Source organism: Camellia sinensis, chromosome 2 (assembly GCF_055761805.1).
Source record: "Camellia sinensis isolate YWXY chromosome 2, ASM5576180v1, whole genome shotgun sequence".
NCBI lineage: Eukaryota > Viridiplantae > Streptophyta > Magnoliopsida > Ericales > Theaceae > Camellia > Camellia sinensis.
Genome location: NC_138962.1, coordinates 170,784,675 through 170,797,831, shown reverse-complemented (window position 1 = coordinate 170,797,831; position 13,157 = coordinate 170,784,675). Strand labels below are relative to the sequence as shown.

Sequence of the window (13,157 nt, the reverse complement as noted above, 5' to 3'; positions counted from 1 at the left end):
GCCAGCTCGAGATGGACATCGGCCGGGACGCCGTAGTCCTCTCTGAAAGCGGCTAGCGCGGCCGGAGTATCCACAAGGAAGCGGAACTTCCCCATTTGTGGCCGACTTACTATAGCCCGGTTGATGGGTTGGGCACGGTGATAAATTGCTGCAGCTCGGTCCTGAGAGGTTCAGGAATGACAGGGGTCCCCTTGGACTCTGCAGGAAAAGGATGGCAAGTGTAAGTGTGTGGTTTCGTAAAGGGAGCTAGACTTCAGCTCGGTCGGTAAGGGGGCCAAACTACCTCGGTTGTTTGATTAAGGAGCTCGGTCGCCCAAGCAGACCTGATGTTAGCCCGGTTGAGCGACCAAGTCCTTTGATTATCTCGGTTTCTGCCCCGGTTAGAACAAACACGTTGTTTGCCCGGTTTGGCTGGCTTCTTGGATCAAAAAAAAGGTCCAGAGCCCGGTTCACCCCAGTTCTTCGACGTTCTTCAGGAAGACGAAGAACACCAAGAACATTGGGAGGTTTAGAATGTTTTCTATGGTCTAAGCCCTAAAAGCTATGTTTTCGGGTCCTAATGTGTGCAAAATAAGAGTAAATAGCAACATAAGAGAGATTGACATCTTACCTGTGAAGGGCCGAAGGTGTTCTTCCCAAACACGAAGAACGGCGGGATGGCAGTCGAGCTTGGGTCTGAGAATCGACAGAGATGGATGCAGCAGTAGAGGAAAAATGGAACTGGGGGGGGGCAAGTTTGTATAGGCGTTAGAGACCGCCCAAATTCAAATTCTGGCAAAAACGGCGGGTTGGCTGCCCGATGACCAATGGCAGACCGCCACGTGTCACCATTTATGGCTTTGGCAGGACTGAAGCGACGGGTTGAAAAGACGAAGAGCCAACCGAGCTACTTTCAACGAGAAAAGGTCAGCCGAGGAATATAACCGGTCAGATCTGCGGACAATTGCGTCAACTAGCTCGGTCGAAGCTTGGCATCTTGACGACCAGATAAACGTTATCTCGGACGAGGTGAATAATCCCAGTCACGCTTCCGCGGACGGAATTAAGGGGCAATTGAGAGGGTGATTTATGCTCCGGCGTTGGGCCGAGGTATAAACCGAACAGGTTGGGGGCCCAGCAGAGCAGTGGGCCGAGGTGATCGACTGTTCACCCGGAGATGGGCTACCAGAACTTGGGCCGGGCAGAGTTTGGACTATGTGCTGCCCCGAACCGTGCAGACCAGGATGCTCGGTCCGAGGATTGACGAGATCGGACAGACCGAGAGGCCGGCGCTCGGAAAGGCGCGGTCAGCCGAGGTAGTTGACTGACCGGCGAGAAGACCGACCAAAGGAGGATCCCGGGCTAAGCTTTGCCGAGATGCCGCCTAGCCCGGTCCTTCATTCGGTTATCCGGTCGGGCGCTTAAGGTATGAAGCATGGTATGACCGAGGTAGGGCAGCTCGGCTGCCGAGCTCCAGCTATGCTGGCAGGCAGTTGAGAGCAGGTGATGAACGGCATGGTTTAAGCTGACAGATGGGATAGCAGAGCCACGTGTCAGGAGATGACAGAGAGTGGATATGGGGCACAGAAGGTATATAAGCCTGTCTGCGCCCCCCATACGCGACAGACGAACACTGTGTAAGAAAATCCTTACACTCAAACACTCTCTACCTTCTCTCTATTCCCTCTAAGGTGTGTGCTAACTTGACCGTCGGAGGGTTTTTCCGGCCACACACCGCCGGGTAGCTCATCCTTATTGACTCGCAGGTGATCGGACATCGACGGAGCTCGGAAGAAAGGAATACGGGCACGCCGGAATATTTGCTCCCCGTACACCTCCTTATTGAAGTGTGGGACCCAATTAGTTTATTAAAAGAGTTTTAATTTGGCTTGGTTTAGTATAATATATTTTTATATATTATATTTGAGGAGACCCAATCTAATTTGGTAACAATTAAGATTTGATTACAAAATCCTAAATTCACAATATATATATATATATATATATATTGTTTTATGTGTGCCGCAGTGTGAAGTAGAGCAGTAGCCTAATTAATTTGTTTGCCCAGAGGTGAAGTGTGTGCAGATTGCTTCCGTGCCGACGATTTACATATTGGTTCAATTTTGGTTTTTTGAAGCTTGGTTTGGATTAATTATTTTGGGTCTTCTTCAACTCTGATTCTGAAGATTTTGGTTCATCTATTTGGTGAGGTCTTTCCTCTTTGTTTATTTGTGATTATTTGGAATTCACCTAAGGGTGGTTTTGTGAGACCATTAGTGTCTCGTTTGTAATCGTTTGGAACTTATTTGGTTGATAGTGGAATCGGATTTCGATCCCGTGGACGTACCTCACATTGAGGGAACCACGTAAAATTCTTGTGTTGCCTTTGATTTAATTTTTCCGCATTAGTTTTTATTCCCATTGATTGATTTACTTGTGGGGAATCACGGATTTTCCCTAACAGGCTAGAGAGAAAAAAAATCATAAAAAGAAAAATCATCTCCTTCTATTCTAGAGTTTCTCTTGGTATAACTTAGGGCGGTGATTGAGGGCCCGAAAGCCGTGCCCCGAATTGCCCGAAATTTCCATTTCAGGTAAAAAAAAAAAAAAAAAAAAGGAAAAAAGAAAGAAAAAAAGAGAACAGTTTCCAAAACTGGAAATTAGGGGTATTAGGGCCAATTTTTTTAGGGCCACCAATCATTTTCCTATAACTTAACACCCTCTCAATCTCTCACCACCTTATAAAGTGTATTTTACCTTTTTTTTTAGAAATGATGATATGTAAAGTTGCTAAACAATTAATATGTAAGTAGTAAATGGAGATAGAGCTCTTCAAAAATCCGTTTAAATCGGTAATTTGGACCGAATTAGATCGAATTGTATGGTTTAATTCGGTTCGGTTCTGTTAAGAATTGGTTCAGGTTCAGTTTAAGAAATATAAGAACCGTAAAAACGGTTCGGTTAATGAATTTTATGAAAAATCACGGTTCAAACCGAACTGAACCGAATTTTAAAAGATATATGTATACTATCAAGTTTTATTTTTATTAATTGGTTTTTTGTAATTTTAATGATATTAGGATGATATAGATATGTAATGTTGAGTAATACTTTAATATTATTAGTTTTTATCATGAATTAAATGTAATCAGTTTGAGTAATTATTTTGTTAATATTAACAATTTATTTTTGTAAATAGAAATTTCGAAATCGTAAACCAAACCGAAATCAAACCGTTATGTCGGTTTGGTTCTGGTCCAGTTTTACAAGTGTAATGGTCTGATTTGGTTCTCAAAATCACATAACCGTTAGAATCAGTTCGGTTCTTGGATTTTCTCAAAACCGAATCAATCCGGACCGTGTACACCCCTAAATGGTGGTATGCAATTAACCGTTCAACTTTTAAACTTTTTATTTATTTGTTTTGACTTTCTATTCTTTTTTTTTTTTTTGTATACTTTTATTTTGATGTAAGGGTTGTATGAATTGTAATATGAGAACATTATATGTGATTAAGCATTCAATTTTTAAACTCTTTTGATTTATTTGTTTTGGTTTTCTGTCTAATTTGTTTTTGTTTTTTTTTTATACTTTTATTTTGTTGTATTGTATGAATTGTAATATGCTATATGGTTTGTGCTCAATCTGGCTTCCTAGGTTGTTCACCCAATAACTTTAGCATGAAAAATATTTTCTTTAACAATTTTTCTTAAATTTACTTTGTATTTTTTTAATTTTTTTTATCACGTATTCATATTTGATTTTTTTTTTTTGTGTGTAGGGTCATTGGAAACTTTATCCTTTGTTGGTGCTTATAGAATCTGAGAGGGAAATTTTGTGCCGAGTAAAAAGGGCCGAGCTGTCCATGTGATGGGCCAAGCTAAGCCCACTGCTTTATGGTTAGTTGGGCCAAACTAAAGATGGATTTGAGTCTATACCTAACAGAGCTGACCGAGCTCTCTCATGTCAGTCGAGATACTCTTTGTATGGACCGAGCTAAGCCCATCATTATGTGATGGACCGATCAGAATGATGCCTTTGCCAGAGGTTAAGGCCGGTGGGAGCTTGCATGTTTCTAATCGAGTTGTTGGATCAGCTAGGCTATGAGTAGCGATACGACGCTGTACCCATAGGTAAGGGTCATGAGCTTAACCGAGCTGCAGCTAGCTCGCCCAAAAGTGGCTCGGTTGGGTACTCCTCATGCCCCAATGGTATATGGGGGACAAACTATGACTTGTCCAAGTTAGTGTTGTTCGTCAGATTGTCTATTTATGACAAATGCATGCGTGTAAAGGAATAAGAGAACAGAATATTCTCGCCCCAAGACAAATGAGAATAATGCCCATCATATGGATAAATGTTCGTTTAGCAATGACTTTTTTTAGTTGATTTTTTTTACTTTTTTAACTTTTTTAGCTTGGGACTTTTTTAGTCATATGGTATTCTTGATTGACTTTTTTTGGCTTTTTAGCTTTGGAACAATAGATTTTTTTTTTGTCTTTTTATGATTTTTTAACTTTTTTTTGTCTTTTTGTGATTTTTTAGCCCAATGAGTTTACCAAACGACCCCTAAGTGGGATAAGTTGTCTAAATAAGACCTACGAATTCATTCTTAAAGAAAAAGGATTATGGAGCTAGAAAACTCTCTCGTTCTCCTATATTTTTCGAGGGTACTAACTAGACCATCAAAGGGGTTTTCGATGAGACACCCGCCGAGTACCTCACATTCATTGTGTTTGCAAGAGAGATGATGTCGTTTGGAGTGAAACGAACATGAATGCAAGGAGTACGAAAGTGAACAATATTTACTCTCCATACAAAATCATACCAGCAAAAAAATTATTTATTTATTTTTTTTTTGTGATACTTAGGGGTCGTTTGACAATGACTTTTTTAGTTGTTTTTTAGTTTTTTTGACTTTTTTAGCCTAGGACTTTTTTGTTTGTTTGGTTTTCTTGTTAGTTTTTTTTTTCCTTTTTAGCATTAAAATGACAAAATTGCCCTTCACTTGGAAATGATGCTTTTTTAACTTTTTGTTTGTATATGGGTCAGTTTGGTAATTTTGTAGCATTTTTGTCTTTTTGTTGTTTTTTAGTTTTTTTTTTTCTTTTTTTTTTGTCTTTTTGTAATTATTTAGCCCAAATGATTTGTCAAACCAGGGCTTAGAAATTTATGACATCATATTGTGTTGTAAGTTAATATTATTTTAGAAATTTTGACATTTATTTATGGAAAAAAATGTTATGAATTGTTGAATTTAATAATTAATTCATTTTATTCTGAAAAAAAAAAGGTGTTCTCTAGCTTTCTCATTCTTTCCAACCTCGTATCCTATTGTTGTATTGTTGATTTTTTTTAATAGATTTTTTTATGAAAAGGCTATTAGTTCCATTACATTTTTGTATAATTTGTGTATATTTATGGAGTATGGATTATGTAACATGCATACTTTTAGATTTATGCTTATCCATAAATATATATTTTTCTTCATTCTCTATATTAATATAGATCTCATTTAATTGTTATTTTAAAATTTTAAAATAAATTTCTTACACAAAAAAAAATTTAAAAAAATCTAATTTTGCCTTGATTTACGAATTTTAAAAGAAATGTGTGGGGATATATTTTCTGAGTACCAACACGTGGCAAGGTGACGCCGACGTGTCAGCCGACGTGCCACGTGTCTTGGTCGTTGTGCCGAGGTCATCTCGGCTAGGCCGAGGTTACCTCCGAAGATATCGGAATTCGAGATAAGCAGATAAGGGATGAGAGTCCTAGAATGAAGAGGGAACTCAACCTGGATATGGACAAGAGTCCTAGATTGGGAGAAGACTCTAGTTTGGGTAAAGATAAGACTCTTAGAGAGTTTTGTCCTAACTCCACTGGGAGTCCCAGATAAGCAGTAATCCTGAGTCCATAGAAGTCAGGCTTCTATTGGGACTAGGATTGAGTTGGCTATAAATAAGAGGCACCCCCATGGGTCTAAGGTATGCTTTTTGATACTCAAGCTTGTGAGTTTAGCACTTGATTTATCTTTGAGAGATATACTGACTTGATCGTCGGAGTGCCCCCGGGTGGTCGAAACCACCGCGGGATGCTTATATTTCTGTTGCAGGTCAGTCAGGTGCCATCTATTCTGCCAGTGCTCTCCAGCTGGTTACTAAGCGGGCAGTGTGGTCGGAAAATCACCCACACAAAATGTAAATCATTAAAATATGGGAATCAATTCACCTTCCATAGATGTTTTTCCTTGCTATTTAATGGCTTCAAGTGCATCAACATTCCAATTGCAAAATATTTCAATTAACGAATTCTTTACTGTAGGTTTATACTTCAAGAATATCCCTGTCTTTTTTTTTCCCCATTAATTGACTAAAGTTAGATGTTAAGACACTTTTTGACAACAAGAATTGTGACAGCTTTAATTTCTTAAACATTTTTTTTAAATTTATAAAAAAATTAAAAAAAAAAAATCTAATTGGCTAGCCCATCAATGAATAAAAATTTAAAACAATGAATACTATCCCATAATTTATGAAATTTAAAAGAGAGTATCACTCATATATGGAATAAGAAAATCTAAAATCACGCATTTTCCTAGATTTTTTATTCTACTTGTTAGCATTTAATCCAATATTAAAACCCCCAAACAAGTTGATACCAGTTATGAACAAATAAAATATGATATAATTTAAACATAAAGTTTAAATTTATTATTATTAATTTTTTTAGATTAAATGTAAGATTTAATCTAGAATTTGACTTATAATTTAGAGCGGCTCTATCTTAAATATTTTTTCATGGGTAACTACTCATTTAATAGTTTTAAAAATAAATATATAAATTTTTTTGTAGCTAAGTTCAAAATTTTTAATAAGTATGCATAAAATATGTTCATATTACTTATTTTTATTATAAAAAATATTTACAAATATTTATTTACCAATTCAATAGATAAATAGGTCAAATGATTCATAAGTTGGGTATAGGTCGAGACAATATTTAATGATTATGTGAAGGTCAAATTAGCATAAATATTGAGTTGATTGGCTTTTAAATCACCTCTAATGTTTAGCCCAACTCTATACTATAAGTTAATTTTAATTTATTTTACGAAAAATTTATGACATAAGACAAATTATAATTGAATAATGCTATATGCACCAATTAGTATATCAAGTATGAGTAGACAATTTTTTAAGTTTTACAAAACATGAAAAAATTAGTATATTGACAAATGTTAAGATTACGAAACTCATCAGATAAAATGTACTTATATATTTTACCATAGATATACATATTTTTAATTTTTGCTTTAACTTTTACCAATTAAATTATGGCATGTATTTATTAAGAAGTTAAAACACACAATTAATGACACACGAATAACAAAAAAAACTTATTTTGTGTTTAACTCTAACAAAAATTAATAAAATTCAATTGATTCTAAATCATTTTTATTACATATTTTAGACAAATTTTACATTACTATTTAATTTAATTTTAAAAATTGATTTTTAATTATTTAGTTATACCAATGCTATCCTGTGCATAGCACGGATATTATGTTAGTTTTTCTAATATTAAACATATAATTTATGCCTAATTAAAAAGGTAACTCAGAACCTTATTTATTTACAAACGGTATCTTCATCCAAAAAAAAAAAAAAAAAAAAAGACCAACATATTGAATGAAAAAAAATTAAAATTAAAATAAAAAAAAAGGCAATACGTCGCCTGAGAGATTCGAACTCTCGCGGGGAAACCCCATGTACTTAGCAGGCACACGCCTTAACCACTCGGCCAAAGCGACTTCCGTTTATTCAGCCTGATGTGATTCATATTTAAACAAATAATAGGTCCTAGAAAATAAACTGGATTATCCTCCCGTCCTATTAAAAATAAATCTTATTAAAATTGTTACTAAAAATAATTTTTTATATGTGACTAAAAATTGATAATTAGTTATTTTTTAATCATGGTTTTTTATAAATTGTCACTAAAATTTATAATTAGTAATATTTTTCTGTGACAATTTTTTAATTATCATTAAAACTTATAATTGGTGACATTTTTTATGATAAATTTTTTAAATTATCATTAAAAATTAATAATTAATAATTTTTTTTAATAGTATTTGATATAAAATATTATTAATTATCATATGACTGTTAAGCATCTACAATTGATGTGTTAGTGTATCTGTTAGCGTCAGCTGCCAATTTTTAGCTAGCAAACACTGTTTTGTGCTGCAATAGAGCTGTTAACTTGTGTGTTAGTGTCAGCCATTAGTTTTGTGTGTTAACTTGTGTGTTCTGTGGCTAGCCTTTTAGCAGCAAGAGAAAGAGAGAGAGAGTGGGGTCGTCCAACCGGATGTACGTACCTTGCTCAGCCTTTGAATGCATTTGTGAAGCCTCTAAATGCATTTGTGGAGAGAGAGAGAGAGAGAGAAGAGAAAGAAGAGATAAAGAGAGAGATGCTAATGAGTGCAGTGGGTTGAGGGCCCACTGCATTTTTTTATTATTTTATATTTTATTTAGGATAAATTACACTAACCTCCCTTGAGGTTTATCTTAATTACAAGGACCTCTTCTATAGTTTAAAAAATAACACTGCCCTCCGCTACTTTTAAAAATAATATGCAGATTCCCCCTGTTGTTAACTTGACATTAATAAAGTAACAAAATCAGTGACATCAGCCAAAATACCATTATCATCCTTTATAAAATAGTACACTCCCTTACTAACTATTTCCCTCTAATTCCTAGAGCACCTGTCAACTTTCTCTCCAAAGTATCTCTCTTTCTGCAACATTACTTAATATGGATGGAGATTTCATGTGAGCTCTCACTTTCTCTTATCTAGTTCTGTGGAAGTTATTTATGGGTGAACTATGTAAGTTTTTTTTTTTTTTTTTGTATGCATGCACAAGTACAGTGATATGACATCATCAAACAATAGAAGCAACATACTGAAATATGTAAACCCTGTTCAAGACATGATTAACCAAAAATATATAATAACAAAATAATTTGAAGACAAAAAGTAAGATGCAAGTTCCAAACTCTTCAGTCACAATGGCTAACAAAAATATCATTATTCACTAATATGACAGGATCTATTGGCCATAACATGGAGTCATAAATTATAAATAAACATTACAAAATTACAAATTCACAAATTATAAATAAACAACACAAAAAATTTACAAATTTAAAGCAGCTCACAATTTCTATAAGCAAATTACAATCAAGCACTTCCAAGTTTTTATTTTATTTTATTTTAAAACATGACTTTTGCCAGACCTGGACCACCTCAAAAGATCTGTATCTTACAACTTAGAACAAAGATTCAAGATGACTATTCTTGGTGGGCCCATAATTTAGATTCATGTATCTTTCTTTGAAGTCCCATTTGGATCTATTGTGACAACCCTCACCTCTGATTAGTGCTAAACTGTGTTTAAGCATGATAAGTAACTGATAAGAATGATATCCTGAATCGATTGTATGAGTGTATTGTTTTGAATGCATTTCTATCTGTTTGATTTCTGAATGAATCTGCTCATGTTTTAATTTCAAACTGCGAATTGAAGGTCTTATCGGCAACCGAATCAGAAATCGATTAGTGCTATATGCTAATTAGGATTTATGTGATTTTATGGTAGCTTTAATTAAAATTCGATTTGGAATGATTAGATTAGATTAAATAATGTTAAATTACAATAGTTTGGATTTATTACAAGATCGCCATTGAGTGGCTAATTCTAGACCATTGTTTAGTCTTGATTCATATTTGTTTGGCACTATCACTTTCCATCCTCTAGAGACCAAACGTGAGGGAGAGAGAGAGAGACTTGGAAGAAAATTGATTTTAACAAGAATTAGCTTGGAGACTTAGAAGAATTTAAAAGGAATTGGCAAATTGAGCTTTCCTATCTAGAATTCAAGACCTAAGGTAGGAATTCACTTTCTTCATTATGAAATTAAGTTGTTTCTTGCATGGTTCATGCAGATTTGGAGTTTAAAGTCAAGAATTAATTTGAAAGAGTTGAATTGTGAGCTAATTCATGCATGCATGTACATGTTCTAGCATTTTGAGGTTGTTTTCATGAAAATTCTTACATGCATGTCCACATTTTAGTTATGGTCCATGAATCCATCATGTATTTTGTAGGGATTGACTCATTTGATCATGTGTTAGAAGCTTTGAATTCAATGAACACATGCATGGTATATTTACATCATGTTCTTGAAGTTTTAATTGAAATTGTGTTCAATTGTCTCACCTTTGGGCTTGATTTTACAAAATTGATCTTCAAAATATGTTGTAGTATGAGTTTGCAAGTGTTTTCCAGAAAATTGGCCCAAAAGGTTGAGTTTTGATGTGTTGAATGCTTGGTTTGAGCTTTGAAGGCAAATCTGGAAATTCCAGATTTGGCTTTCACGCTCGAGCGAAGGATTCCACGCTCGAGTGACCATCGTTTTGTTCAGAGCTCTGCTCGAGCGACAGAATGCTGGCTCGAGCGTAGATTGCAAGCTCTCAGGTTTTTGGTGCACGCAGACACACGCTCTAGTGACGAGACCTACGCTCGAGCGAAGAACTGTGTCTTACGCTCGAGCGAGCATCAAGCGGAGATTTTCAACATCCAATACTTTTGCATTTTTACAGACCGCTCGAGCGAGGAAGTCCACGCTCGAGCGACCCCTCTGTTTTGGAAAGCTTGCTCGAGCGTAGAAAGCCACACTCGAGCAAGAGCCCCATTTTCAGCAAATTTTGAAAAGTGTTTTAAAGTGCGTTTTTGCATCCTCATTCCATCCTAGGCATTCCTAGGCCAAGTTTAAGGCATCTTAATGAGGATAATGTTATAGAACCACACCATGTATAATTAGGGGCTAAGTTATTAATCCCGAGTGTGTGTTCGTTCTGCAGTTGTAGGGTTGGCATTCGAGGACACTCGTTAGCTTGTCTATAGCCCGGTACTCTGTGAGTAACAATGTTGTAAAAATATGTTCAATTATGATTATTTTTTGAATGATCAACTGTACTGCTTACTGAAATGCTATTGTTCAATGAATGAATGTTTGTCCTATTTGTAAACTGTACTCGTGGCATCCATAGCAACCTACTGTTACTGTTTCTGCTACTGTTACAGAGATATTTGTCGGTTCCAATGTTGGGACCACTATTGTTTACTATTATGATGGCCATCAACTAACTGTTCGGTCTGTTAAGACCTACTGTACTGTTTTGCTATTGGACGTACCACGTATAACTGTTATGAATTCTAAATGACTGTTTTAATTAGTGAAAGGACATTCATTCTTAACCCCTTTACGCATTTGTTATTCACTGGGCTTTAGCTCACTGTTTATATTTATATGTAGGTGTCCAGGCACCGGACCGATGCTAGGAGAGTCAGGTTAAGCTCTTGTTTTGTCAAGCCAACCACCGCGCCTCACTTCGAGGTTCCAAGTTTGTTCAAGCTAAGGCTGTTTTGGGGTGTCTCAGTTTCACCCTCCTGTCTTTGTTTTGTAATAAATGTTTAAGACTTGACTATACAGTTATAGTTAGGGATTTGGTCCCTGACATGGATGTTTGTGTATATGTCGCATGTACATATGTTTTGGTTATCAATGTGGCATGTTTATAAAAAGTCTTTTTGCATTTAGACTGTTATAGCTCATTGGACATCTTTTATTTACTGTTTTGGCTTCCTCCAGCCCCTTTACTCTGTATTACTGTCATTACTATTAAGTAGGCCTTCGGTAATCACGGATTACTGGCCGGTTGCGATGCTAAACCCATAGGGGCGGGTTTGGGTCGTGACATCTATCTCAAGTGTCTTTTTTACATCAACATTGAACTTCAAAGAACCAAAACAATTCACATTAATTTGAACTTAACCAACAACACCCTTAAAAATTGTACCCAAAAACTAATTCAAACATACAAAAACACAGAGAGGGAAAGAAAGAGAGACAGAGAGAGGGTGAGAGAGAGAGAGTGTGTAGAATGGAGCTAATTAACCTCTCACAGTCAACAATGAAGGAATGGCATTGAGGTTTGGAGTGGTAGTTTTGTTGGAAATCTCTCTCTTTCTTGAAAATGAAGGCTTGAAAGCTCTAATTGGACTTGCAAATACCTAACCCCAACTCTCACTTCTTCCATACGCCACCGCCGCTGCTGCTGTCGACTTCCCATTTTCTTCAATTAAAGATGAAACCCAGTAAAAAGTTGAAGAGAATGAGGAAGTGATCATGAACCCACTTAAAATCCGATCACATTTGACTCTTTCCTTGATGCATTCTCATCTTCTGCCACTGCTGCAGTGGCCTTCTCTCTGAGACTCGACTCGTCGGAGAGTGTAGTTTCCAAACCCAGTAGAGATTCGTTTGAAAATGTCTCCAGAAAAGCTCTTGCTTCCGCACCCGGCAGATCTAGATCTAGAAACTCTCCAACCAAATGCCACCGAGTTTGGACTCTTACTCTCATCCACCACCATCATCGTTGCCGCAAACCCCTCCATCTTTTTCAATCTCCGCGACAACGAACCCATTGATGAATAATCACTTCTCCGAGCACTAGATTGCTATGAAAGGTAAAGAAATGACCAAAACCCTTTCTTCTAGGAACTATGCCTTTTCACAATATGGTTCAAGGATATTATGGTCAATTCGACTCTCAAGTTAACGTCGTTCATTCTCTTTTAACCAGAAGGGAGAATCTGTATATTATTTTCAAAAGTAAGGGAGGTTAGTTTTCTTTTTGAAACTACATGGGAGGTCCTTATAATTAAGGTAAACCTCAGGGGAGGTTAGTGTAATTTACCCTTTTATTTATTATATATATATATATATATATATTCTTAACATACACCTTAATACATTTATTGCACTACCATTTATTCTTTAAAATTAATAAATTCTTAAAACACCTTAATATCTATTTTTGAGTATCATTTTTATCACTTTTTATTATATAACACACGCTTTAATATATTTTTTCAGCAATATTAGGTATCATGAAAAACCTTTTCATGAAAAAAATCATGAAAGTTTTGTGACCCTTGGATTACACTTAGAATAAAGCACCACACACTAATCAAGGTAATTTAAGAATCATAAATCTTTCATGATCATTTTCATGAAATTTTTTTTATGATCCCTAACTTTTCT

At 35.8% G+C, this 13,157-nt stretch overlaps 1 non-coding gene across 1 annotated transcript; it reads right to left on the bottom strand.

Moving 5' to 3' along the window:
- Window positions 1-7,710: 7,710 nt before the first annotated feature.
- TRNAS-GCU (transfer RNA serine (anticodon GCU)) lies at window positions 7,711-7,792 on the bottom strand. The gene has a single exon. It is a non-coding gene; the product is annotated as a tRNA-Ser (tRNA).
- Between the last annotated feature and the right edge of the window lie 5,365 nt (window positions 7,793-13,157).